Source organism: Talpa europaea, assembly GCF_964194135.1.
Source record: "Talpa europaea genome assembly, chromosome: 3".
Lineage (NCBI taxonomy): Eukaryota > Metazoa > Chordata > Mammalia > Eulipotyphla > Talpidae > Talpa > Talpa europaea.
This window is the reverse complement of record NC_140069.1, coordinates 68,621,620-68,646,514: the sequence shown is the minus strand read 5'-3', so window position 1 is coordinate 68,646,514 and position 24,895 is coordinate 68,621,620. Positions and strand designations below refer to the sequence as shown.

The 24,895-nt window shown below is 38.9% G+C and overlaps 1 pseudogene across 1 annotated transcript; it reads right to left on the bottom strand.

Moving 5' to 3' along the window:
- Positions 1 to 317: 317 nt before the first annotated feature.
- LOC311168847 (protein DEK-like) lies at positions 318 to 9,272 on the bottom strand (annotated as a pseudogene). The gene is made up of 2 exons: positions 9,224 to 9,272; positions 318 to 1,366 (listed from the first exon to the last, which is right to left on the bottom strand). The product of its transcript is annotated as a protein DEK-like (transcript).
- Between the last annotated feature and the right edge of the window lie 15,623 nt (positions 9,273 to 24,895).

The following is a 24,895-nucleotide window of genomic DNA, read 5'->3' as shown; positions in this document are numbered from 1 at the left end:
TAATATTAAGTGCACTTAAAACTACAACAGTTCAATAATCTATGACCTTATATAAAGAAATCCGAAATGTACAAAATATGACTATAAAAGCAAGGAACAATTACTGCCATGCAAAATTTTAAACTAAAAACTATATAGAAATGCAATTTTAAAAGGCAAACTCAAATTTGCATAACACTCAAGATAAAAAGGTCTGCAGTAAGCTCCACCAAAACAATGCTTGCAAGGATTTAAAAAAAGGAAATACATTCTCTCTGCTGGTATAACAGTATAAATCAGATCCTTAAATCCATGGAATAAGTCATCTGTCCTACCTCTTAAGAAATTAGCTCTTTAACAGTTGTTTTTATGAAATCTTTTCTTTCAGTAAATCGTAAGCAGGATAATTTTCATAAACCTCTTTGCAAATCTGCTTCATTGTGACTTCCTCCAAGTTAGCATTGGCCAGTAATTTCTTTACTGTTTCTTTCAACTCTTCATCTGTAGGAGGTTTCTTCAATTTTTTAATTAAAGGCTCATCATCCGAACTATCCTCAGATTCACTTTCTTTTTTGGAACTGTTTTGATTCTTCTTGGTGGTGCTGCTATCCGCCTTCTTTACATTAGCACTTTTTACAGATTTTTTACTTTTCGGAGTGGTTTTCTGTTTAGGTTTCTCCTTTTTAGATGTCTTTTTTTGTTGGCTCCTCTTCACTGTCTTTATCTTCGTCATCTGAAGACTCTTCCTTGGTTTTCTTTTTATCTTCATCACTGCTAGATTCATCTGACAGAATTTCAGGACATTTGGTTCTTTTAGTTTTCCTTGCCATTCCAGAACTGTTCCGTTCCTTTTCGTTGCTTTTGCTAGAAGTTTTTTTTAGATTTTGGTAATGGTTTGCCAGAAGACTTTGGATGCATTACGAAAGTCAAGATCCTCATCACCAATTCACTATTTACACCTGATCGCTCCAAATCAAGAACTTCGCAGATGCTCTTTAACATGGCATTTCTAAATTTTTTCAACATTTCTTCCTTCTTTTTATACTGGATACTTCCTTTTTCAAATGGAAAGCCACTGAACTGACCCACATTCTTCTTTAATGAGGACACTGTGCCCGGTCTGTTGTAAAGCAGTTTATGCAGATTTCTAAGTTCATCTGTTTTCTTTTTACGGTGAAAGAAATGTATCCTTTCAATTTCACAAGTTTTTGCCCCTTTCCTTGTGCAATTGTAAATGGCTTTCTTTGTAAAGAAGAGACTTGCATTGTCAACCTTTCTACTTTTTTCTTTTCCCTCTTGCCTTCCACAATGAGACTCTTTTCTTTTTCTTCCTCCTCGTTGTCGTCCTCCTCGTCGTCCTCACTTTCCTCTTTCGGGTCCGGCACTTCTTGGGTACAGAGATAAAAAAGACAGTGGTTTGGATTATCATGAGGGTTTTTGAGAGGTTCCCAGAATCTCTGCGCAGGCTGATTGGTGAGGGTCTTCTCAGTACAATGTCAGTCTGTGAAAATTAAAAGAGGTGACTGCTTTATTACATGTGCAGATATCAACAAAAAGAGTCAAGAGAAATGAAGAAGCAGGGGAATATACCCCAAGTAAAAGACAAGCTGACTCTTCAGCTACCATTCTTGATGAAATGGGGATATATAATTTACCTGGCTAAGCAGGTACAAAACACTGCTGCACAGAAAAAGCAGATATTATACATATTTTAAAATTCCAGTTATTTACAAAAATGCTTGAGTTTCTAAGTGTCATCTCTGGGAAGCAACAAATTAACCCTGAGCAGGTTAAGACTGACTATAGAAAACAACAGTCTAAAGAAGAAATAAAGCACTCAGAGATGTCTAAGCTGGTACTGTAGTGACTCCCAACAGCCCCTAGGTGTCAGGTTAGAACTTGGGCTCTTGCTCTTGCTCTTGCATGGGAGACAGGTTTCAGTTTCAGCCTATCCAAAACAAACAGCAGTGCTGTTTAAGGAAACATTAATTTTTGAGAATAAAAAAAAGGGTCTTGGAATAGTAACATAGAAACACAATTAAAAGTTTGTTCCATAGCTCATAAACTGTATATTTTCCCTATATTGTTTGATAAGTTAAAAAGAATTAAGATGGTTTACCTTGGCATTTCATAGTACCTTGCATTTGGAAACATGAATGTGAACAGGTTGGTAAAACTTTTTTCTTTTAGTGACCCACCCCCTGGACATCTGCCTTCTACTTTACCTTAGGCTTCCCTTTCCACTCCCTTCCCAATTCTATCACCTCTTTGACCCTCACCCCCTTTTTTTTGTCCTACCAGGTCCTTTGACATGGAAGCGGACTATGTTTTTGAGAGAGTTCTATTTGTGGTGCTCTGTTCTTGTCCTTACTCATCATTAGGTTCTTGGTTTGGTTGTCTTAGAACAATTGTTTCAGACTGCAGCCTCAATAGCTACTGATTGCTTCTGCTTTTCCCTTTAAGTGACTGTGACATGATTCCTGGTTATGTCTTCTTCTGTCCTATTCTCCCACTGCGTGCTCTTAGAATGCTTTGTAATCTACTATAAATGCACTTAAAAGGGTGAAGGTATAATCTATGACACTTGGAGCTCCCTTTTCTTTGTTGGGGAAGTCTGGGATCACTGACTAGCTCAGGGAGCAAGGCACCTTTTTGCTCTTACACAGAAAGCACACACATAGCTTTATATATAACAAGACAGGAAAGCAATCCCAGAGTGGAGGTGTGAAAGTGACGTGGGGCTATTTGAGATGTAGCCTGTCTCAATCAACCCAGGCTGCTACAACAGAGTACCAGAGTCTGGGGGAGAAATATTTATTTCTCACAGTTTTGGAGACTGGGAAGTATAAGATCAAGGTGTCGGCATGGTTGGATTCCTGAAAGAGTTCTAGGTCTGCATGGGTGCCTTCTTTCTGTGTCCTCACATCATAGAGAGGAGAGCGAAGTGGGGGTAAGGAGAGAGTGTGAAAGCGAGCACACAGATTTTCCTGACTTCTCTTATAAGGGCACTATTCCCATACATAAGGGCTCCATTCTCAAGACCTAATTATATCCCAAAGGGTCCATCTTTTATTTATTTATTTATTTATTTATTTATTTATTTATTTATTTATTTATTTATTTTTCAAAGATTGATTTATTCATACAAGAACCGGGGTACAGGCCAGATGTGCAGGAGGGTGAGAGGATTCACCAGAGACAAAGCGGGGAACAGAACAGGCAAACTGACTGAAATATACTGCTGAAGGGAGCAGAGGGCAAGACAGGAGAGGTCTGCTTGCCACGTGGATATTTCCATGGCCGGTGGGGATCAAAGTGGCACTGCAGAGGCTGAGGACAGCTTCACAGCTCTGTGCTCAACCTCCTGTGCCACCAGGGAGGCCCCAGGATCTGTCTTTTAATACATCACATTGAAATTCAAATTTCAACACATGAATTTTTGGGAAACATAACATAATTGCCCATAGCATATTTAGCCAGAATTTACTTTCATAAAGCAATTCTACAATATCCTAAGTTCCTGTGTTTTCTCCCCCCTCCTCCCCACCTCTCTGCCAAGTCCTGAAAGTGGATTTGGGAAGATGATGGGAAATGAGTACATTGTCTCAGGACTGATCTGACTTTATTCAAACTGACAGAATTTTTTTAATCAAACTTGTTTGATATAACAGTAGTTTAATGAATGAGATTAATCAGAGAGAAATCTACTTCAACATGAATTGGAAAAATATGGACAAATTGATCATATGAGCGGAGCGCATGAGCTAGGCTATGGCTCCACTTAGACGCATATGGAAGGACAAGAGTTACCAGGGCATAAACCTCTTTCTGTGTGACTAGATTTAGATGATTGGTATGGAGCACCAGGTAAACCCCACCAAGGACTGAAAATTCTGTGAAAGGAAATATTGGGGTGTGTCAGAGAGTAGGGTCTGGTCTCAGATCAGGTGAGAGTTTACATATGGAGGAGCTGTGGTGTAGACACTCTGGGCAGGAGTGAGAGTGGGAGGAGCATTGCAGCCCCTTGGTGAGTCAGTGAACTTGCTGGGGTGTGTGGGTGTGGGGGGCCTTGAGGGCTGAGTCTCTGTGACTCAAGGCGAAGTGAACTTTACAGCCCGTCTTAGATGGTGCATTATCAAAACACACTTAATATTACTTCACTGCTGAACTATTCAATTTATATTTGTTAATCCATGTTCTAAATCTTTGCTGAACTATTCAATTTATATTTGTTAATCCATGTTCTAAATCTTTCTTGTTTATTGGTAAACTTCTAACAGACAAAAACTATTCATTTAATTCATTTGGTGTATTCAGTGGTCAACAGAGTACCCTGTACAGTATCTCACCCTAAATTTGATCCTGAATTGAATACTCATTTAAATAAATGTAGCATGTTGATTTCTTAAAGGTTCGGTAAATTATTGTGGTTGGTTGGGTAATTTTCTATGAAAAGATCATCTTTTAGGCTCCACCTAGGTTACTAATATACTTATGAAAATGCATGAGCATTTACTGTACAGCTGGTAATTTTTTAATAAAAAATATTTGGCTTTTTTGGGTTGTTGTTATTTAAAATAAAAGATGCAATTAGATCCTTTTGTGGTCTAATTGCTTGCCAAATGTAACTTGTTTCCAAACTGAAATGGTCTTAAAGTTGTGCTACTGAAAATGTGTTTGGAACCAGTAAGTTATATTTATTTTTAGCTTTCCAAACAGTCAAATAGTTTGCCTTCAGTTTTCAGAGGAAAAAAATCCCTTTAGAACTAAAGCCTTGTGTACTGAGTATCTTTAACACTTGACTATTCCCACCCATTCCAAACTACAGAAAATAAAGGTTTCTAGTGATTCAGACTTAATAACAGTTTGGCTAGTGTTGGTGCTTATTAAATACGAGTTTCTTAAATTATAAAGAAGTATATAGTTACAGACTGAGGTAGGTTTAGTAAAGCACATTAAACCACCCAAACGTACTGCACTATAAGTAAGAGTATGATTGAGCAGCATCAGGTAGAGAAGCACATCCAGGTTTTTAGATTTCAGGATGTTGTGTTGGCATGCTGCTTTTGGGGGTTGATGGATGTGTGAACTTGAGCCAAACAAATGGTCAATTTGATTTCAGGTTTGGTTGGGTAGAGGGAAAGGGGCTTATGTGTTGTATGTTCTGTGTTCTAGATGCTATCACTTTGCCTTTCCTTCAGTTTCAGTTGGACAGGTATAATTAATTTTCTTGTTGATACAAGAGGTCTGGTCTCTGAGTGAGATTAAATAACCAGGTGTCACAGAATTGTCAAGTAAAAAAACTCGCACCCTGGAAGAGTAGGTAAGACCATGAGCTCCAGTGTCAGACATTCTGGATATGAATTTTACCTTTGTGTCTTTCTGACTCTGTGACCTTAGGAAAGTTATCCTACCTTTCTGAGCTTTCGTTTTCTCTCCAGTGATACAGTTTATCAAAGTTTAATGTGATTTGAACATATGTGAAGTAAATTCTGGTTTGTTAGAGAATTAGCAAACTAGATATATATTTTTAAGAATAACTCAGTGAAGATTGACATTGACCTTTGACCTGTAGATATGCATGTATTAATCTAATTTCAGATTTTGTTGTATTAGGTCATGGGCCAGTTCTCCTGGTTTCACCCAGGAGGGCTGAAATGGGCTTTGGATGCCCTTGAGTTTCTGTTTGGCTCATGGGACTCAGAACTTGACTCAGAATCTTAAGACACATCATGGGAAGAGGCTCCCTTTTCTTCTTGTTCTGGGTGGCATTTCTTTTACTCTGTACCAGAAAATTTCCAGCACAAAGTTGTCATTAGGACCAAGGAGTAAACAGCAGCACTGATAAAATTGGATGACAGATGAACTTTTTTTTAAATGAATGGGCTACAGGAATCAGAGATTGGTTTGAGGAGATAGCATAGCTATGCCACACTTCCTTCCTCAGGCTTGCTTGGTGTTACTGATGTATGTGCAGTCTTAGTCTTGTTTATGACCTCCAGTGTCTGACATCCCTGGATATGAATTTTACTTTGTGTCCTCTTAGCTGTGTGACCTTGGCTGTTTATCCCATCTCATTAAGCCTTGGTTTTTCTCATCTGTAAAAGTGATAATAGTCCTGCCTCATAGGGTTGTTTTGAAAAAAAAGTTTGTAAGTTTCCTATGATAGAGTCCAGCACATATAATTATATGTGATCATAAATTTTGTCTCTTCTGTGAGTGCATGCATGCATGCATGATATAGTTTGACTTGTTATTTTGTCTTTGTCTCATGTTTACTGTAGCCATTAACAAAATGTGTATTTTTCATGTAATAAAGCTGAACCCAAACATATGAAACTAAAGTGTTACAATATCATGGACTTCTGGGGCAGATATTTAGTCAAAAAAATAAAAGAAAATAGCAAGAGCTGAAATTATAAAACAAGCACATAAGAATAACCTTTTGGAAATAGTGTGGGAGAAACCACTTCAAAATTCATAGACCAGACCATCCCATCTCTTTATATTGTTTCTATTTAGCACAACATGCAATACGTGTTTGCATGTGCATCTATCTATCTATCTATAAGTATATATGCATACTTTATGCATAATTAAACTATACTAAATCTCATCCTGTTCTAGATTTTTCACTGGCCTATGTTGGCCTCTTTTTCTTCAAATTCTTTTTTTTTCAGTTAATTTTATATATTTTTCATATCATTTTTCATTTTTGTACAACGTATGAATTTTCATCTGGATTATAGTCCCAGTACAATTCCCACCACCCTTGTTTTGATCCTACTCCCTTCTTCCTCCCCGCCCCCACCCTGTAGTGTGTCTTTGGTTATAGTTGCTTGTTGATTTTGATTTTTTGTTTATTATAATTAATCTTCTTCCTGATCCCTTATTTAGGTGTCTTAAATTCCTGCTATGAGTGAGGCCATCCAGTATTTTTCTTTTCCTTTCTGGCTTATTTCACTGAGCATGATCCCTTCCAGCTCCCCCATGTTGCTGCAAATAGCATGAGTTTATCTTTTTTGATTGCTTAGTAATATTCCATTGTGTATATATACCACATCTTCTTGATTCAGTCATCTATTTTTGGCATTTGGGTTGTTTCCATAGCTTACCTATTGTAAATAGTGCTGCAATAAATATAGGGATGCAGGCACCCTTTTGAATTAATGTTTTTGTGTCCTTTGTGTAGATACCTAGGAGTGGAATTGCTGGGTCATATGGAAGCTCCATCTTTAGCAGATTGAGGAACCTCCACACAGCTCTCCATAGTGGTTGGACCAGTTTGCACTCCCATCAGCAGTGCAGAGCAGTTCCTTTTTCTTCACACCCTTGCCAACATTTGTTGTTGCTAGTTTTTAAAATATGTGCCATTCTCACTGGTGTAAGATGGTATCTCATGGTAGTTTTGATTTGCATTTCCCTGATTACAAGAGATGTGGAACATTTTTTCATATGCCTGGTGGTCATTGGTATTTCCTCTGTGGAGAAGTTTCTTTTTAGCTCTTCTGCCCATTTTTTGACTGGGTTATTTACTTTGTTTTTGTTGAGTCTCGTTGCTCTTTGTACGTTTTTGTGATCAGTCCTTTATCATTAGTGTTGTGTGCAAAAATGTTCTCCCAGTCGGTGGGGTTTCTCTTTGTTTTTGTTATTGTCTCTTTTGCTGTACAGAAGCTCTTAAATTTGATATAGTCCCAGCCGTTCATCTTTGCCTTCACTATCACTGCTTTGGGTGATGTGTCTTTAAAGATGTTATTTTTCTTCAAATTCTTGAAAATGAATTGTATATGTTCAGAAACTTCTTGGATAGGGCTAATAACCATGATATTCTCCTTCACAGAATTTTTTCCTATAAGTACATGGGATTAGATTATGTGAATATAGGATCTCTCATATAAAACAAAAAAAAATCATCCAAATAGAAAAATTTGAATACTAGATGAGGTTGGGGGTGGGGATTTCCACTATCATGTTCATATTTTATGATATCTGTGGTCTTATTTTGCAAATGTCTCAGAAACCTCAAGGAAAGGGAATATAATTACATTTCAACTACTGGTTCGGACCCTCCAAAACCCAAAAAACCAAAACAAATTATGAGAACACTGCAAAAAATGTGCTGTTCTCCCAGAAGCTCACCCCTTCCTTGGCCTGGCTCTTGCTTTTTTCTCTCTTGACTTGCTTCTTCTTTACTCTGTTCTGACAGCTTTCATGTGGGATTGCTTCTCTCAGCTAAGCTGGGGAACTTGTCTACTGCTCTCAGCCTATGTTCATATTCTCCTTTTGAAAGTTTAACTTGCCACAATGTTCATTTCACAGGTAAGATTTACATATTGATCTCATGTAAGGTTAGAAGCCCTCACCTACATTTAAAAGTTCCTGTTGGACATTTCTGCTCAAATTCTTTGTTATGCCTGAAAGTTGAACTGGTTATTTTTTAATATCTTTGTTCCTGCCAAACCCTTTAAATTTAGGATTTATCAATTCTTCAATCTCCATTCTCCATCTCACAGGTCAATGAGCCTGCACCTTTTCATAGTGTTGCCCTGCAGCTCCATTTCCTTCTCTGCTCTCCCTTGGTCTCATATTCAGCCTCTATGGCCTCTAGCTCAGACTCTTTCATCATTTACTCCTTTTTCAGCAGATGTCCTGTCTACCTCCTGTGCAGCAGCCTCGAAAAGTGCAACCAACATGGCAATGGAAAAGGTAGATACATGAACCACCCGGCAGCCTCTTGGAACTTGCCAATGAGGGTGTCCCACCAAACTGACCTTCCTCAAATTGCACTGCTATGATAACAGGCATGACATGTCTCATACTACAGTATAAGTTAGCAGTTTGTGAAATGATTATGTTTCCATTATCTATTTCTTGGTCATGAAAAATAATAATTGTTTTTTTCAGCAAGGCCTTGACATCTCTTATTTTGACTAAATGAGCAAATTAATGTTTGTCTTTTATGCCAAAAACTGTATTTTGTTTTTAGTAAAAACTTTAATCACAGACTCTTCCCTCTGATATTTAAAATGTGAGAAGTATACATATATTTTAAAGGATATAACCAAGTTAAGAAAACTAGTTAAATGCACAATTAATGGCAGGGAAAAACAATAGAGAGAAAACACCGAATAATTTTGCTAATTGTTTTAGGTGACATGTGCTAGTAAACTCTTTTGACCTTGACTTATTTTTTTTTTTGTTTTCTTCTTCTTTTTTTTTAATTAATTAAATTTTTTTACCTTACCCTGATGTAGTCCCCATAGATCTTCCGCCACTGTATCACCATAAGCCATCATGGGTGTTCAGCTCTCCCCTGTTTTGTTCTTCCCACCCCTTCCTTTGCTGTATGCCTCAATTGTATGGTCAGCTTACTAGTTTTGACTTTTTCTTTGCCTCTATTTTTTTTTAAAGATTTATTTATTTATTTATACAAGAACCCGGGTACAGTCAGAAGCGTGGGAGGGTGAGAGAATTCACAAGAGCCAGAGTGGGGAACAGAACAGGCAGACTGATGGAAATACACTGCTGAGGGGAGCAGCGGGCACAACAGGAGAGGTCTGCGCGCCATGTGGGACCCTCACAGGTGGCCAGGGATCGAGCTGGGGCTGCAGAGTCTGTGGGCAGCTTCGCAGCCCAGCGCTCAACCACTGTGCCACCAGGGGAGGCCCTCCTTGCCTCTATTTGAGTTCTCTCTATTCCACATATGAGATCATCCAGTATTTATCTTTTTCTGTCTGATGTATTTCGGCTAGCATAATCCCTTCCATCTTTATGTTGCCATAAATGGCATGAGTTTTTCTGGTTTTGATCACTAATAGTTCATTGTATAAATATACATTTTGCTTTCTTTTTTTTTTAAGTTCTGCTTTCTTTTTTTTTTTAAGTTCTGATATACTTGCTGAAGCTCTCCAGAATACTGTGTATAGACAATGAGATGTCTTAACCTACAGATAAGTTGAACTGAGTCTTTTGTCTTCTAGGATCTTAATTTTCCAATGGGAGGGTAATAAAACATGAGAACTGATTGACCCTCATTAAATAGTCTCAGGGAGAAAGTGGTTAAGTTTGAGAGCTAAGGAAGGGCTGTGGGAGGTAAAGGGAGGGAAGTGAATTTTCACAGTGGAGGGTTGTAAATTGCCACTGTTTCTCTAGTTGGAGGCAAATGCGATTTCTGCCTCTTTGTGGTTTTCGCCTTTCCATTTGACCTCGACTTATTTTATTATATTAGACTTACTTAAGTTTGGGTATGTTGCTAACCAAAACTGAAAAAAAAAAAAAACTGTCAAAGAGGAGAGAAGGAGGAAAATGATTTTTAAAATTAGACTTGAAAAAATTTCACCTTGAGAAGTTTTAATGCAAAAGATTTGCATTTTACTTTGATCCAAAAACCTATTAGAAAAATAAGAAGCTGTTATTACATTATATATATAGTTGTATGTTGTATGTGTGGTTATTACATTGTATGTAAAGAATTCAAAGGCTACCGAATGAACAGAGTATTAACTAGGTCAAACCAAAAAGCAGTCAGATGGTTCTACTTCTCAAGGTCCAGGAAATTTGAGAGAAATACTTTTAACAGTTTTCCATTTTGTGGTCTTTCAACTTAACCTTAAATTACAACTTACAATAACATGGAAACTAAACCAGGAGAAGTCTTGTAGGAGGATAAGGGGAAAATGCTAGGAAAACAACAACCAAATTCTTGCAATTTATGCTCCTGAAAACAGTTTTATTAATAATATAGAGAGCCATGATAGATTTGAAAAATCATTATTCTTTCAAATATTTCTCGAATGTGTTTTCCTTTATGGATTTAATTTTCATGAAATATTAATTTCCCACTGCTTCTGTAATAAATTACTGCAAATTTAGTGATTTAAAATAACACAGATTTGTTTTCTTAGGTTTCTATATATCCAAAGTCCAATAGGAGTCTTAATGGACTATAATTATGATGGCAGCAGCACTGAATTCTTTGACGGCTCTAGTGAAGTACTATTGTGTTCTCTGTCTTTGAGAGAATGAACCCATTCCTAACTCATAGTCTTCCTCCATCTTCTGAATTAGCATAGCAGGTCAAGTCCTCCACCTATTGTGATTTATTTACATTGGTTTTACTGCTTCCATCTTTCACAAAGACCCTTGTGATTGTGTTGGGAACACTTAGATGACTGAGGATAATCTTTCTGTTTTAAGGTCTGTGAGCTAGCAACCTTAATTCCATTTGCTAACTAATTTCCCAATGCAATATAAGGTAAAGCAAATTCCTCTGACATATAAGTATAGTAAAACTGTTAACACTGCCCAATTTTAAGCTGAATGTCCACAAATCCTCAATGTATGTAAATCCTTGTCACCTCAGCTCCTTTCATTTGATACCTCCTCTCTGGTTTTTAATAAATTGCATGTCTTGCTGACACCTACAAAAAGTACAGTGGAAAAGTATATTTAATGATAAGAGTTTAGTGATAAACTTAATGTAGTATATATACATGTTGATTCTTAATAATGCATACCTGAAACTTGTAATGTTACTTTAATAAAAAATTAATAAATTGCAGTTGAAAGAGACAAAAAAACTTCAGAATAAGACACATACATTGTAGAGATTTGGGAATTATAAGACCAGGATTTAAAATAACTGTTGGGGGACAGGGTGGAGCAACATGGCAGAGAGGAGACGCTGCGAGTAAGATCTCCCATTAGAAAAAGTTAATAGGGAGGAAAAGCGGCAGGTCCCAGTGAGAACTGGGACACAGAAGATAAACGGGTGACTCCAGCAAACTACCCAAAGAAGAAAGTTGCCATAAAAGAGGACCAGAAGGGATGAAAGCGCAGAACCCTGCTCCCCTCCCCCACCCACAGAATTTGCAATCTCCGACCAGCAGAGAGGAGGAAAACAACAAATGAAAACGACCAACAAGAACAAACTACGCAGCAAGCGGGACTGTGAGTGGAAAGGAACTATTACAGCCACCACAACCCTTGAATAGGAGCTGCAGAGAACCCTGCAGAATTCGCCTTGGAGGTGAGCTCCAGGCGCCATTAAACAGAGACCCCGCCCCCCAGGAGGAGGCCAGGACCAGCACACAGCCCCGGGCCGCCCGGTAAGCTTGCACGGAAAAGCAGCGCGCTGGAAAAGCAAACGCGGATCGGGATCAGGATAGCGCGGAAAAGAGGCGGGCTGGAAAAGCAAACGCGGATCGGGACATATTAAAAAAACTAGCTCAACAAATGTTGGCGAGGTTATGGAGAAAAAGGAACACCCCTGCACTGTTGGTGGGAATGCAAACTGGTCCAACCACTATGGAGAGCTGTGTGGAGATTTCTGGACCTACTAAACATAGAACTTCCATATGATCCAGAAATTCCACTCCTAGGTATATACCCAAAGGACACAAAAACATCAATTCCAAAGAACACCTGCACCCCTATGTTTATAGCAGCACCATTTACAATAGTTAAGCTTTGGAAACAGCCCAAATGCCCAAAAATAGATGACTGGATCAAGAAGATGTGGTACATATATACCATGGAATATTACTCAGCATTCAAAAAAGATAAACCCATGCAATTCGCAGCAACATGGATGGCACTGGAAGGGATCATGCTCAGTGAAATAAGCCAAAAAGAAAAAGAAAAATACCGGATGGTCTCACTCATAGCAGGAATCTAGAAAACTTAAATAAGGGATCAGGAAAAAGAATAACTATAAGAAAGTGAAAATCAAAATCAACAAAAAACTGAATCAGAGACACTTTTTGGGGGGTAGGGGCCGGGAGGGGAGGGATTGGTGTCACAATGGGGCATGTGCAGTTGTATGGGGGAATATAAAAATAAAATTTATTATTTAATAAAAAAAAGTGAAAAAAAAAAAAGAAAAGGAAACGCGGATTGGGATCACGGCTGCCCAGGTCCCCGCGCCTGCAACCTAGGCTTGCAGGGAGACGCGCGCGAAGACCCTCACTGAGGTGAAAGTCCCTCACTGAGTATCCAGGAACCAGGCACCCAGGCACGGGAGCGGGGTGCAAAAGACGCCATTCTGTGGACACTGAACTGGGCTACAGCCCGCGTCCTATACCTGAGTGCTTTGGAACTGAGATCCGGGGCACAAAATTCGGGGCGTGGGTTCTCCACGACGGTGGGGCACAAGGCAGACACAGCATCCCAAAGCTGTTGAGGTTTACCCTACCATTCCTGCACTGTTTCCTGTCCCATGGGGTGAAAAAAAAAAAAAAAAACAGCTCCCCAAGGGCTCTATGAGAGATCTCTGGCGCCACCTAGTGACTTGAAACCAGCAGAGGCTCCTGGAGGAGCCAGTGGCCAGCTGGGAAGTTAGCCCATGCCGGGCCCCTGCCGACCAGTAGTCTGAGCCCACAGGGGGAGCGAGTACCCAAAGCCAGGGCAGACCAGGCGTGCAGAAGAGTGTGCCTGAGACTGGACACGCAGGGAGTGTGCCCGCATCGCCATTATAGAACAGGGACATTTCTTCAGTAAAGACTGCCTGCAGAAGTCTCCCTCAGGAGCCAAAGGTGAGCCGGGGAAGTTCGCCCACACCAGAACACCTCTGGCCTGCAGTCCAAGCCCAGAGGGGGAGAGGGAACCCACCGCCAGGCAGACCAGGAGCACAGGGGAGTGTGTCCCCACATCTGCATTTTAGAACAGGGACATTTCTTCAGTAAAGACTGCTTGAAACTGACAGATGGCTCCCGGAGGAGCCAGAGGGAAGCAGAGAAGCTCACCCAAGATGCCAGCCAGTCCCAGCAACACAGTGTCCCAACGCATACGGCAAATTAGAAAACAGACAGTTGGGAGTAGAAGAACCACACGCAACATAGCAACTCCTCAGGGAAGAAGCACACCACAAAAAGAAAACCAGCCCCCAGATTGCAACGACAGTAACTTGGAAGAACTTCTGAGCCTTCCAGAAAGAGAATTTAAAATTGCCATGATTAAAAAAATGACAGAACTCATAAAGGAAAACAATGATAAGGGAAAAATAATCAACGATCAGAAGAATGAAATTGAGTCCCTAAAGAGGGAAGTAAAAGAAATGCAGGAGATCAAAGAATTAATGGAAGAACTAAAGAATTCTGGGAAAAGCAATGAAAGCAGAATAGATGAAATGGAAGAACGAATAAGTTCTCTTGAAGACACAGAAATAAAAAGAACCAAAACAGAAAAGGAAAGAGAAGTATGAAGGAAAAAGAACAAAGAAAGACTTCGGGAAATATCAGACACCATGAGGAAAGGAAATATAAGAGTTATAGGAATACCAGAAGGAGAGGAGAGAGATGTAGGAACAGAGAAAACATTCCAGGAGATAATTGAAGAGAACTTCCCAAATGTGAAGAAGGAGCTTAAAATTGATATACAAGAAGCAAGAAGAACACCAAACTTCCATGACAAAAGGAAAAATACAGTAAGACACATAATAGTGAAGCTCCCAATAATCCAGGACAAGGAAAAAATAATGAAGCTGACAAGAGGGAAGAAACAAATAACATTCAAAGGAAAAACAATCAGGCTGACATCAGACTTCTCTGAAGAAACACTATGGGCAAGGAGAGAGTGGAAGGACATAGTCAACAGACTCCAAGAAAACAGATGCCAACCAAGAATACTCTATCCCGGAAAGCTTTCCTTCCTCTATGAAGAAAGAATCAGGACCTTCCCAGACAAACAGAAACTATGGAACTTCATTACCAATAAACCCCCACTCCAAAAAATACTACAAGGAATCCTAAAGCCAGAACCTCAGAGGGATGAATAACAACGAAAGAAGGCAAGGAAAAAAAAAGATATTAAAAGAATAAATAAAATCAAAGGAAAGACAAACACAATGGCAAATACAGATGCTAACATATCAATATTAACCCTAAATATAAATGGACTAAACTCTTCAATAAAAAGACACAGAGTTGCAGCCTGGATTAAGAAACAAAACCCAACCTTTTGCTGTCTCCAGGAAACACATTTAGCTACAAAAGATAAAAATAGACTCAAAGTTAAAGGATGGAAAACAAATCCTACAAGCAAATGGACCAAAAAAGAAAGCAGGAACAGCTATACTTATATCAGATAAAACAGATTTCAAACTCAAAAAAATAAAAAGCGATCCCAATGGTCACTACATTATGATCAAAGGGACAATACTTCAAGAAGAAATAACACTAAGTAACATATACTCACCAAACAAAGGAGCACCAAAATATATCAGACAACTATTGGCATCTCTGAAAACAGACATCAGAGAAAACACATACGTAGTGGGAGACTTCAACACACCACTATCAACAATGGATAGATCAACAAGACAAAAAATAAATAAAGAAACTAAAGCTCTAAATAAGGACCTAGAGCATTTGGGCTTAACAGACATCTATAGAACACTAAACCCCCCAAAAAACGAAGTACACATTTTTCTCAAGCGCACATGGATCATTCTCCAGGATTGATCACATACTGGGGCACAAGACAAACATCAACAGATACACCAAGATTGAAATCATACCAACCATCTTTTCTGACCATGAAGGCATCAAGCTAGAAATAAACCATAAAAAGAAGGCAAGGAACTTTCCTATCTCATGGAGACTAAAAACCACACTACTGGAAGACCACTGGACTAATAAGGAGAGCAAAGAGGAAATTAAAAAATTCTTTGAATTGAATGACAAGGAAGACACCAATATCCTAAATGTATGGGATGCAGCAAAAGCAGTAATAAGAAGAAAATATATAGCAATAGAAGCTCACATCAAGAAACAAGAAAAAACTCAAAGAAACAACCTAATCTCAAAGCTCAAAGATCTAGAAAAAGAACAACAAAAAAAAACCCAAAACCAGTAGAAGAAAAGAAATAATAAAAACCAAAGCAGAAATAAATGAAATTGAAACTAAAAAAACAATCCAAAAGATTAATGAAACCAAGTGCTGGTTCTTTGAAAAAATCAATAAAATAGACAAACCCCTAGCAAGGCTCACAGAGGAAAAAAGGGAGAAAGCACAAATAAACAGGATCAGAAATGAAAGAGGAGAAATCACAACGGACACAGCAGAAATAAAAAGAATAATCAGTAACTACTATGAAGAGTTGTATGGAAACAAGTTCAACAATCTATTGGAGATGGACAAATTCCTACAACTCTACAATCACGCAAAGCTAGAGAAAGAAGAAATAGAACACCTAAACAGACCAATTACAAGCAGCAAAATTGAAATGGTAATCAAAAACCTCCCCCAAAACAAAAGCCCAGGACCTGATGGATTTACAAACAAATTCTACCAAACATTCAGAGATGAATTGGTGCCTATACTTCACAAACTCTTCCAAAAAATTGAGAAGGAAGAGAAAATACCAAACACGTTCTATGAAGCCAACATTACACTAATACAAAAACCGAATAAGGACAACGCAAAAAAGGAAAAGTACAGGCCAATCTCCCTAATGAACACTGATGCAAAAATCCTCAACAAAATTTTAGCTATCAGAATCCAACAATGTATCCATAAGATAATTCACCACGACCAAGTAGGATTCATTCCAGGGACACAAGGATGGTTTAACATCCGAAAATCAATCAACGTTATCCAACACATCAACAAAAAGTAATATAAAAACCATATGATAATATCAATAGATGCTGAGAAAGCTTTCGACAAAGTGCAACACCCATTCATGATAAAAGCCCTTGAAATTCTTGGGATACAAGGAACGTACCTCAACATCATAAAGGCCATATATGACAAGCCAACAGCCAGTATCATTCTCAATGTTGAAAAGCTGAAAGCAATTCCATTAAGATCTGGAACAAGACAAGGATGTCCACTCTCACCACTGCTTTTCAATATAATACTGGAAGTCCTAGCCAGAGCAATAATACAAGAGAAAGACATCCAAGGAATCCAAATAGGAAAAGAAGAAGTCAAATTATCACTATTTGCAGATGATATGATAATATACATAGAGAACCCCAAAAACTCCACAGAAAAGCTAATTGAACTCATCAATCAGTTCAGTAAAGTGGCAGGATACAAAATCAACACACAAAAGTCAGTAGCCTTCCTATACACAAACAATAAATTTGAAGAAGAAGAAATAAAAAAAACCATCCCTTTTATTATTGAAACAAAAAAAATCAAATATTTGGGAATAAATCTAACAAAAGAGGTAAAGGACCTATACAAAGAGAACTATAAAACACTGTTAAAAGAAATAGAAGAAGACACAAAGAAATGGAAAGACATCCCCTGCTCGTGGATTGGAATAATAAACATTATTAAAATAGCCATCCTACCAAAAGCAATATACAGATTCAATGCTATTCCAATCAAAATTTCAATGTCATTCTTCAAAGAAATAGAACAATTATTGATGAAATTCATATGGAATCACAAAAAACCCCGAATTGCCAAAACTCTCCTGAAAAAGAAAGAAGGGAATGGAGGCATCTCACTCCCAGATTTCAAACTATACTACAAAGCCATAATCATCAAAACTGCATGGTATTGGAACAAGAACAGACATACAGACCAATGGAATCGAATAGAAAATCCAGAAATAAACCCACAGATTTATGGTCAACTAATCTTTGACAAAGGAGCAAAGACTATGCATTGGAGCAAAGAACGTTTGTTCAATAAATGGTGCTGGGAAAACTGGGTTGCTACATGCAAAAGAATGAAGCTTGATCACTACCTCACACCATACACAAAAATCAACTCAAAATGGATTAAAGAACTAGACATAAGACCTGAAACCATAAAATACATAGAAAGAAATATAGGCGAAACACTACGGGATTTGCACATCAAAGACATCTTCATAGACACATCAACCAAAGCAGTGATAGTGAAGGCAAAGATCATCAGCTGGGACTACATCAAATTAAAGAGCTTCTGCACAGCAAAAGAGACAATAACAAAAACAAAGAGAAACCCCACTGACTGGAGAACATTTTTGCACCCAACACTAATGATAAAGGACTGATCACAAAAATCTGCAAAGAGCTGATGAGACTCAACAACAACAAAGAAAATAACCCAGTCAAAAAATGGGCAGAAGAGCTAAAAAGAAACTTCTCTGAAGAGGAAATGCAAATGGCCAACAGGCATATGAAAAAATGTTCAACATCACTTGTCATCAGGGAAATGCAAATCAAAACTACCATGAGATACCATCTTACACCAGTTAGAATGGCACATATTAAAAAAACTAGCAACAACAAATGTTGGCGAGGTTGTGGAGAAAAAGGAACTCTCCTGCACTGTTGGTGGGAGTGCAAACTGGTCCAACCACTATGGAGAGCTGTGTGGAGATTTCTGGACCTACTAAACATAGAGCTTCCATATGATCCAGCAATTCAACTCCTAGGTATTTACCCAAAGGACACAGAAACATCAATTCCAAAGAGTACCTGCACACCTATGTTTATAGCAGCACTGTTTACAATAGCTAAGCTTTGGAAACAGCCCAAATGCCCAAAAATATATGACTGGATCAAGAAGATGTGGTACATACATACCATGGAATATTACTCAGCATTCAAAAAAGATAAACACATGCAATTTGCACCAACATGGATGGCACTGGAAGGGATCATGCTCAGTGAAATAAGCCAAAAAGAAAAAGAAAAATACCAGATGGTCTTACTAATAGCAGGAATCTAGAAAACTTAAATAAGGGACCAGGAAATTGAATAAGTATAAGAAAGTGAAAATCAAAATCAACAAAAAACTATGAACCAGAGACACTTTTTGGGGGGTGGGGGGCGGGAGGGGAGGGATTGGGGTCAGAATGGGGGGGTTGCAATTGTATGGGAAATATAAAAATAAAATTTATTATAAAAAAATAATAAAATAACTCTTGGGCCTCCCTTGTGGTGCAGCAGGTTGAGGGCAGCGCTGTGAAGCTGTCCGCAGCCTCTGCAGTATGGGTTCAATTCCTGGCCACCAGGGAGATACCCACATGACGGGGAAGACCTCTCCTGTCTCGCCCACTGCTCCCCTTAGCAGTGTTTTTGGTCATCTGCCTGTTCTGCTCTGTCTTTTTTGAATGCTCTCACCATCCCATGCCTCTGGCCTGTACCGCAGTTCTTGTATAAATAAATAAATCTTAAAACAAAACTCAAAAAACTATTATTAGCATTCTAAGAACTACAATGGGAAAAACATATGTGCGAGAGCATGTTATAACAGATGGGCAATATAGGCAGGGAGAAGGAAATACTAAAAATATAAAACATTGTAACAGAAATGAATGCATCTATGGTTTATCTGTAGACTCAACACAATCAGGGAAAGATTTGATACACAATGGAATACTCAGCAATCAAAAAAGATAAACTCATGCAATTTGCAGCAACATGGATGAAGGTGGAAGGGATCATGCTCAGGGACACACTACAGAGTGGGGGGAGGAGGGATTAGGGTCAAAATATGGGGGGGTGGGAATTGTATGGGGAATATAACCCAGATGAAAATGAATACATTCTGCAAAAATGAAAAATGATGTAAAAATACATAAAATAAAATAAAATAAAATAAAATAAAATAAATATATCAGCAACAAAAAATGTTGAAGTGGTGCAGCAGACCTCTCCTGTCTCACCCACTGCTCCCCTCAGCAGTGTATTTCAGTCAGTCTGCCTGTTCTGTTCCCCACTCTGTCTCTGTTGAATCCTCTCACCCCCAACACCTCTGGCCTGTACCCTAGCTCTTGTATGCATAAGTAAATAAATCTTTAAAAATAATAAAGTATACATGAAAAATGGAAAAAAAAAAGATTCAGTGAACTTGATTATGTATCATTATATGCATCCTAAACTGAAAAGCAAAGAGAAAGAAAAAAATTAAAAAGTGTAACAATGTCCAGTAACTGAAGAACAATTATAAAAGTTATAACTTGCTTATTGGAAAGTAAGTTAACTTACTTATTACTTATTTCAAATATACTTATTTGAAATAATAGGAGAAGAATGAGAGAAAGGAACAGGAGAACAAATGAAGTAACAATGATTAAGAATTTTCTAAATGATAGATTCAGGATAAATTTAAAAAAATGCAGAAAATCAGAGAGAAAACATTGGAAGAAGCTGGAGGTGGGGAAAAGATACCTTACATTTAGAGAAACAAGGATAAGGATTATATTGACTTCTCTTTAGAAATTTGAATCTAGCAGGGAAAATATTTATGGTATTGACTGAGCAACAAACTCCTCCGCCTCTCTTTGCAGCCCTCTAACCTAGAATTCTGTATTGAGTAAAACTATCCTTCAAAACTGAAGGAAAAATAAAGACTTTCTTAGACAAACAAAAATTGAGAAAATATATTTCCAGTAAATCTATTTTATAAGAAATGTTGAAAGAAATTCTTTAGAAAGACAGAAAATTAATATAGGCCAGAAATTCAGATCTATATTTAAAAATGAAGATTATTAGAGAAGGGATAAATAAAAGTAAAATAAAATCATTATTTTTTCTTATTTTTAGTTGATTTAACAGATAGCAATTTGTACAAAATAATAATAGTAAGAATGTATTGAGTGACAAATTATGGATAAATTGAAATGAGTGACAGAATGTAATCAGAAATGGGTGGGAAAAATTTGAAATAAAGTAACTGAATGAAGTCATAAAATGGTGCAATGTCATATTTGATATTTGATAGTGGACTTAGATTAATTTTAAATGTACATTTTAAATTCTAGTGAAGCATTAAAAAAGTATTGGTGTGTTAAAATGAACTTGAATGAAATAGTGAATTAAAACTATTGTACAAAAGCTTTGCTTCATTCTGTTTTTTCATATTATTTGCATGGAAATAATTTTGGTGACTGTTAGTTTCTCCAAACACTAAATAGCCACTTAATTCTGACCTCAAATTCTGTAAGAGAGGAGGAGGAAGAGGGATCAGGACAGGGGTGGGAAGAGCACAAAGGACTATGGTGATGGTGCATGGGTGAATTAGTGGTGGCAATTTCTTTTTTTTTTTTTTTAATTGCCATTCAGAAATAGACCATGAAACTAACTACCTGGATAAACCAATGTAAAAAAAGTTATTGTTTAAGTCAGGGGTCATAAACTCACATAGCTTAGGGGCAAGTGGTGACCTCAGCAAGTATAGCAGGCTGGGCAGGGGCTGTGGTGGTGCGGGGAGCGTGCACCCTGCTCCGGCAGGACCATCAAGGCCTGACATTAGAATGCAGCCCCATGTTGCCAAATCTGAGTTTTCCTGAGATGCGGGGCTGTCAGGTATGCTCGTGCAGATTGTATACGAGTCATCTGGGATTTTTGGTTGCAGGTAACATTGATTATCATACACTAGGGCCAGGATTCTCAGTCTCAGTCTGACTGGCATTTGGGTTGGTTAATTCCTTGTGGGGCTGGCCCATGTGTTGTAGGACGGTTAGCAGCTAACCTGACCCTAAAGGAATGGTCTCCACGCTCCTATGCTGGGGTTCCCGGAGTTCCTGCCTGGCCCCAGGCTCTGCCATGGAGTACATGGGCTACCCCAGTGTCCTTCTCAGACATGCCCTTCCTATTATTTATTTTTTTTGATTTTTGCAATGTGTATAATATGTAAATGCAAAATAAAGGATAAATGTATCATAAAAAAATAAAAAAAAGTACTGCTTTTGCTTCTCCCATATATTCTGAGAGTTTGCATCCTTGTTATCATTTGTTTTAAGGTAATTTTTGATTTCTTTTTTGATTGTCTCACTAACCAGTAGTTCTTTAGAAGTGTATTGTTCAGTCTACATGTACTAAAGTATTCGTTATTTTCTTTTTGCAGTTGATTTCTGGCTGAGTACATTTAAGTTCAGAGAAGATACCTGGTATAATTTCAATCTTCATAAATTTGTTGTTGCTTGCCTTGTGACTCAGTGTGTGGTCATGTGCACTTGAGAAAATGTGCATTTGAATTTTAATGCCTATTAAACTCATGCAATCTAGTTCTTTTCTTAGGGCAATTATCTCCTTATTTATTCTCTGTCTGGTTGATCTGTGCACTTGTGAGAGTGGAGTGTTGACATTTACAATGGATTTACTCCAATGTCTGTTTTTAGATTTGATAATTCTTGTTTGATGTATTTTGTTGCTCCTTCATTAGGTGAACATATATATTAATGAGTGTTATGTCTTCCTGTTGTTTTGTTCCCCTAATCTTATAATGTTTATCCCATTATCTTTTTAAGCTGGAAGTCTATTTTATCTAATTTAAGTATGGCTGTTCCTGCTTTCCTTTGGGTGCCACTTACTTGCAGAGTTGTTTTCCAACCATTTACCTTCTGTCTACATTTATCCTTGGAACCTAGGTGTGTGTCCCATAGGCAACAGCAGGTTGTACTGAGTTTCCTAATCCAACTAACAACTGTGTCTTTTTTTTTTTTAAGATTTATTTATTTTTATTCAAGAGCTGGGGTACAGGCCAGAGGCGTGGGAGGGTGAGAGGATTCACCAGAGACAGAGTGGGGAACAGACAGGCAGATGACAGAAATATACTGCTGAGGGAGCAGCGGGTGTGACAGGAGAGGTCTGTGGCACCACGTGGGATTCTCGCTGGCCAGCCAGGATTGAACCCACACTGTCGAGGCTGCGGACAGCTTCACAGCATGGCGCTCAACATGCTGCGCCACTGGGGAGGCCCCAACTATGTCTTTTTATTGGTCAGTTCAGTCCCTTTGTTACCAGTACCCAGCTGCTTCAGTGGTGGGAGCCAGCAAGAGCAGTGTTTTCAACCTGCTGCTCCTCCACAAGTGGGTTGTGTCATTGCTCCTCAGAGCTCAGAAACGGCCTTTTTGTCATAAGTGGCAGTTGCTCCTCAGAGACCTTTTATGTAACAGTGTACTTCCTAGATTGTGGAATGGACCAATCAGGTGCGAGCTATGAGCTGATTGGTGCTAAACGGTCCAATCAAACTTTTGTTACCAGGACCCAACCTTTCACCACAAGTCATTTGTGGCCAGTTTCTCCTCAGAACCCTTTTATGTAAAGCACACTTCCTGGGCTGTGGAATGGACCAATGAGGTGCTATGAGCTGATTGGTAAATGGTCCAATCAGTTACAGGATTGAAAAATGGTCCAATCAGACTTGTGGGTGGGGCAGGGTCTTAGGAAGAGGAGAGACTATGTGACACCAGCCCCCAGAGAGACCCCCAGAGAGACCAGAGACAGCACCAGCGGAGGGAAAGATGATGCCAACCCCCTGAGGAGGAGAAGATAATGCCAGCCCCTGACGAAAGAAGAAAAGCATCCAGCAGCCATCCTCCGAGGAGGGAAAAGAAGCCAAAGGACTCTGTTACAGAGTGGGCCTCGTGCCCGTCTCTGACATTGTCTGAAAGGAGCACCAAAGGCCCTGGGCCTGGTGTCTCAAAGAGCTGTTTGTTGTTGGTATAACCCAGCTACTCCCAAAGAGCTGTTAACACGGGGGTCTCTGACACCGCCTCTGCAGTACCAGTAGTGACTATCACTACTGGCCAGTGCTGTCCAGCACTCCTGGTCACTGGTGGCAACCATCACTGATGCTACCTGGGTGAGGCAGCAGCCACTTGTGCCTACAGTAAGCACTTTGTTTCCCCTGTTTGTAAAATAGACCCCATGATTGTTGTTCCTGGAGTCTAAGGTCTCTTGCAATTATTTGCATGGGTGAGAACCCACAGACAGTGACCTGTCCTCTTTTTAGCCATTGTCCTTGCTTTTGGTTTTTGGCCTTTTGGCCTTTTGGGGTTTTTTGGTGGCTCTCTGGTCTCAGAGCCCAAGCAGGTGGGGGGCCTTTCCATCCATCTGGCCTCCTGCCCTGTTGCCTCTTTTGTGGCTGTCTCCACTCCTATTTCACCTTGATGTTTAGAATGATTTTGATACATGGAAGTCAGTTACTGCCATTTTGTTCAGGTTTTGTGGTTCTATTCAATTTTTTGTTCAGTTCTTTGTGTTAATTCTTCTTTTTGTTTCAAATCTTGAAACTCTTTTTAATGTTTCTTGGAGGGAGGGTTTAGTGGATGCAAACTCCCTGTTATTTCTTTGAGAATGTTCTTATTATTCTTCTCATTCAGAAAGGAGAGCTTTGCATGATAAAGTATTCGTTTTTTAAACCTCTTCTATTGATCTTTCTACATCCTACAATTCTGCTATTTTCTTCTTTAAGGTTTCTTGTTTACAGTTTCCATTTTGATCTTCTGTTCTTTGACTCTGTGTCTCATGGAATCATTTCCTTTTATGAATTTTGTATATCTTTGACCTGTTTTTCTGAGTTTTCTTTGTATTGTTCCAATTCTTAATTTTTTTTTAAATCACAGCAATTTTGAATTCTATGTCTGATAGGTTAAAAAAGCTCTGCCATGACTTTGTGGTTTGGCTCTGGGGTTTTGTTTTCCTTCTGTGGTTTGTTGTCTTCCTGAAGATTTGCTTGATTTTCTTTCTCCCCATTGTTTGTTTCGCTGTAGTTGGAGCTTTTGTTGTGTGAGGGTTCTTCTCCCTGCTGTTCTGATCATTTATCTAATGGTGGGCCTAGTTACTAGAGTATTGTACAATCTGTGGTGGTACTGGGGCTTCCCCTGGAATACTTTTGGCCATGCTTCTGGTGGCTGGGAGGACTGGGAGTGTGTTGAATAGAGGGTTTCAGTCACTGTGACCTCATCTCACCTGGGAAAATTGTCTCCAGGTCTGATTTTTGTGCCTGGGAGAGTTGGGAGAAAGCTGGGGAAGGGGCTGAGTCTCTGGTATGTCACTCTGACTGGAGCAGTGGGTCCAGGTATGTTTCCAGTGACTGAGAGAACTGGGAGTAAACTGTGTGAGGGAATTAGTTTTGGGGATCTCACTCTGTCTGGGAGCAGTGGGTCCAGTCCTGTTTCTGGTGACTGGCAGAGCTGGGGGCAAGCTTGGTGACAGGCTCATCTGACTTTTCATAGCTAGTT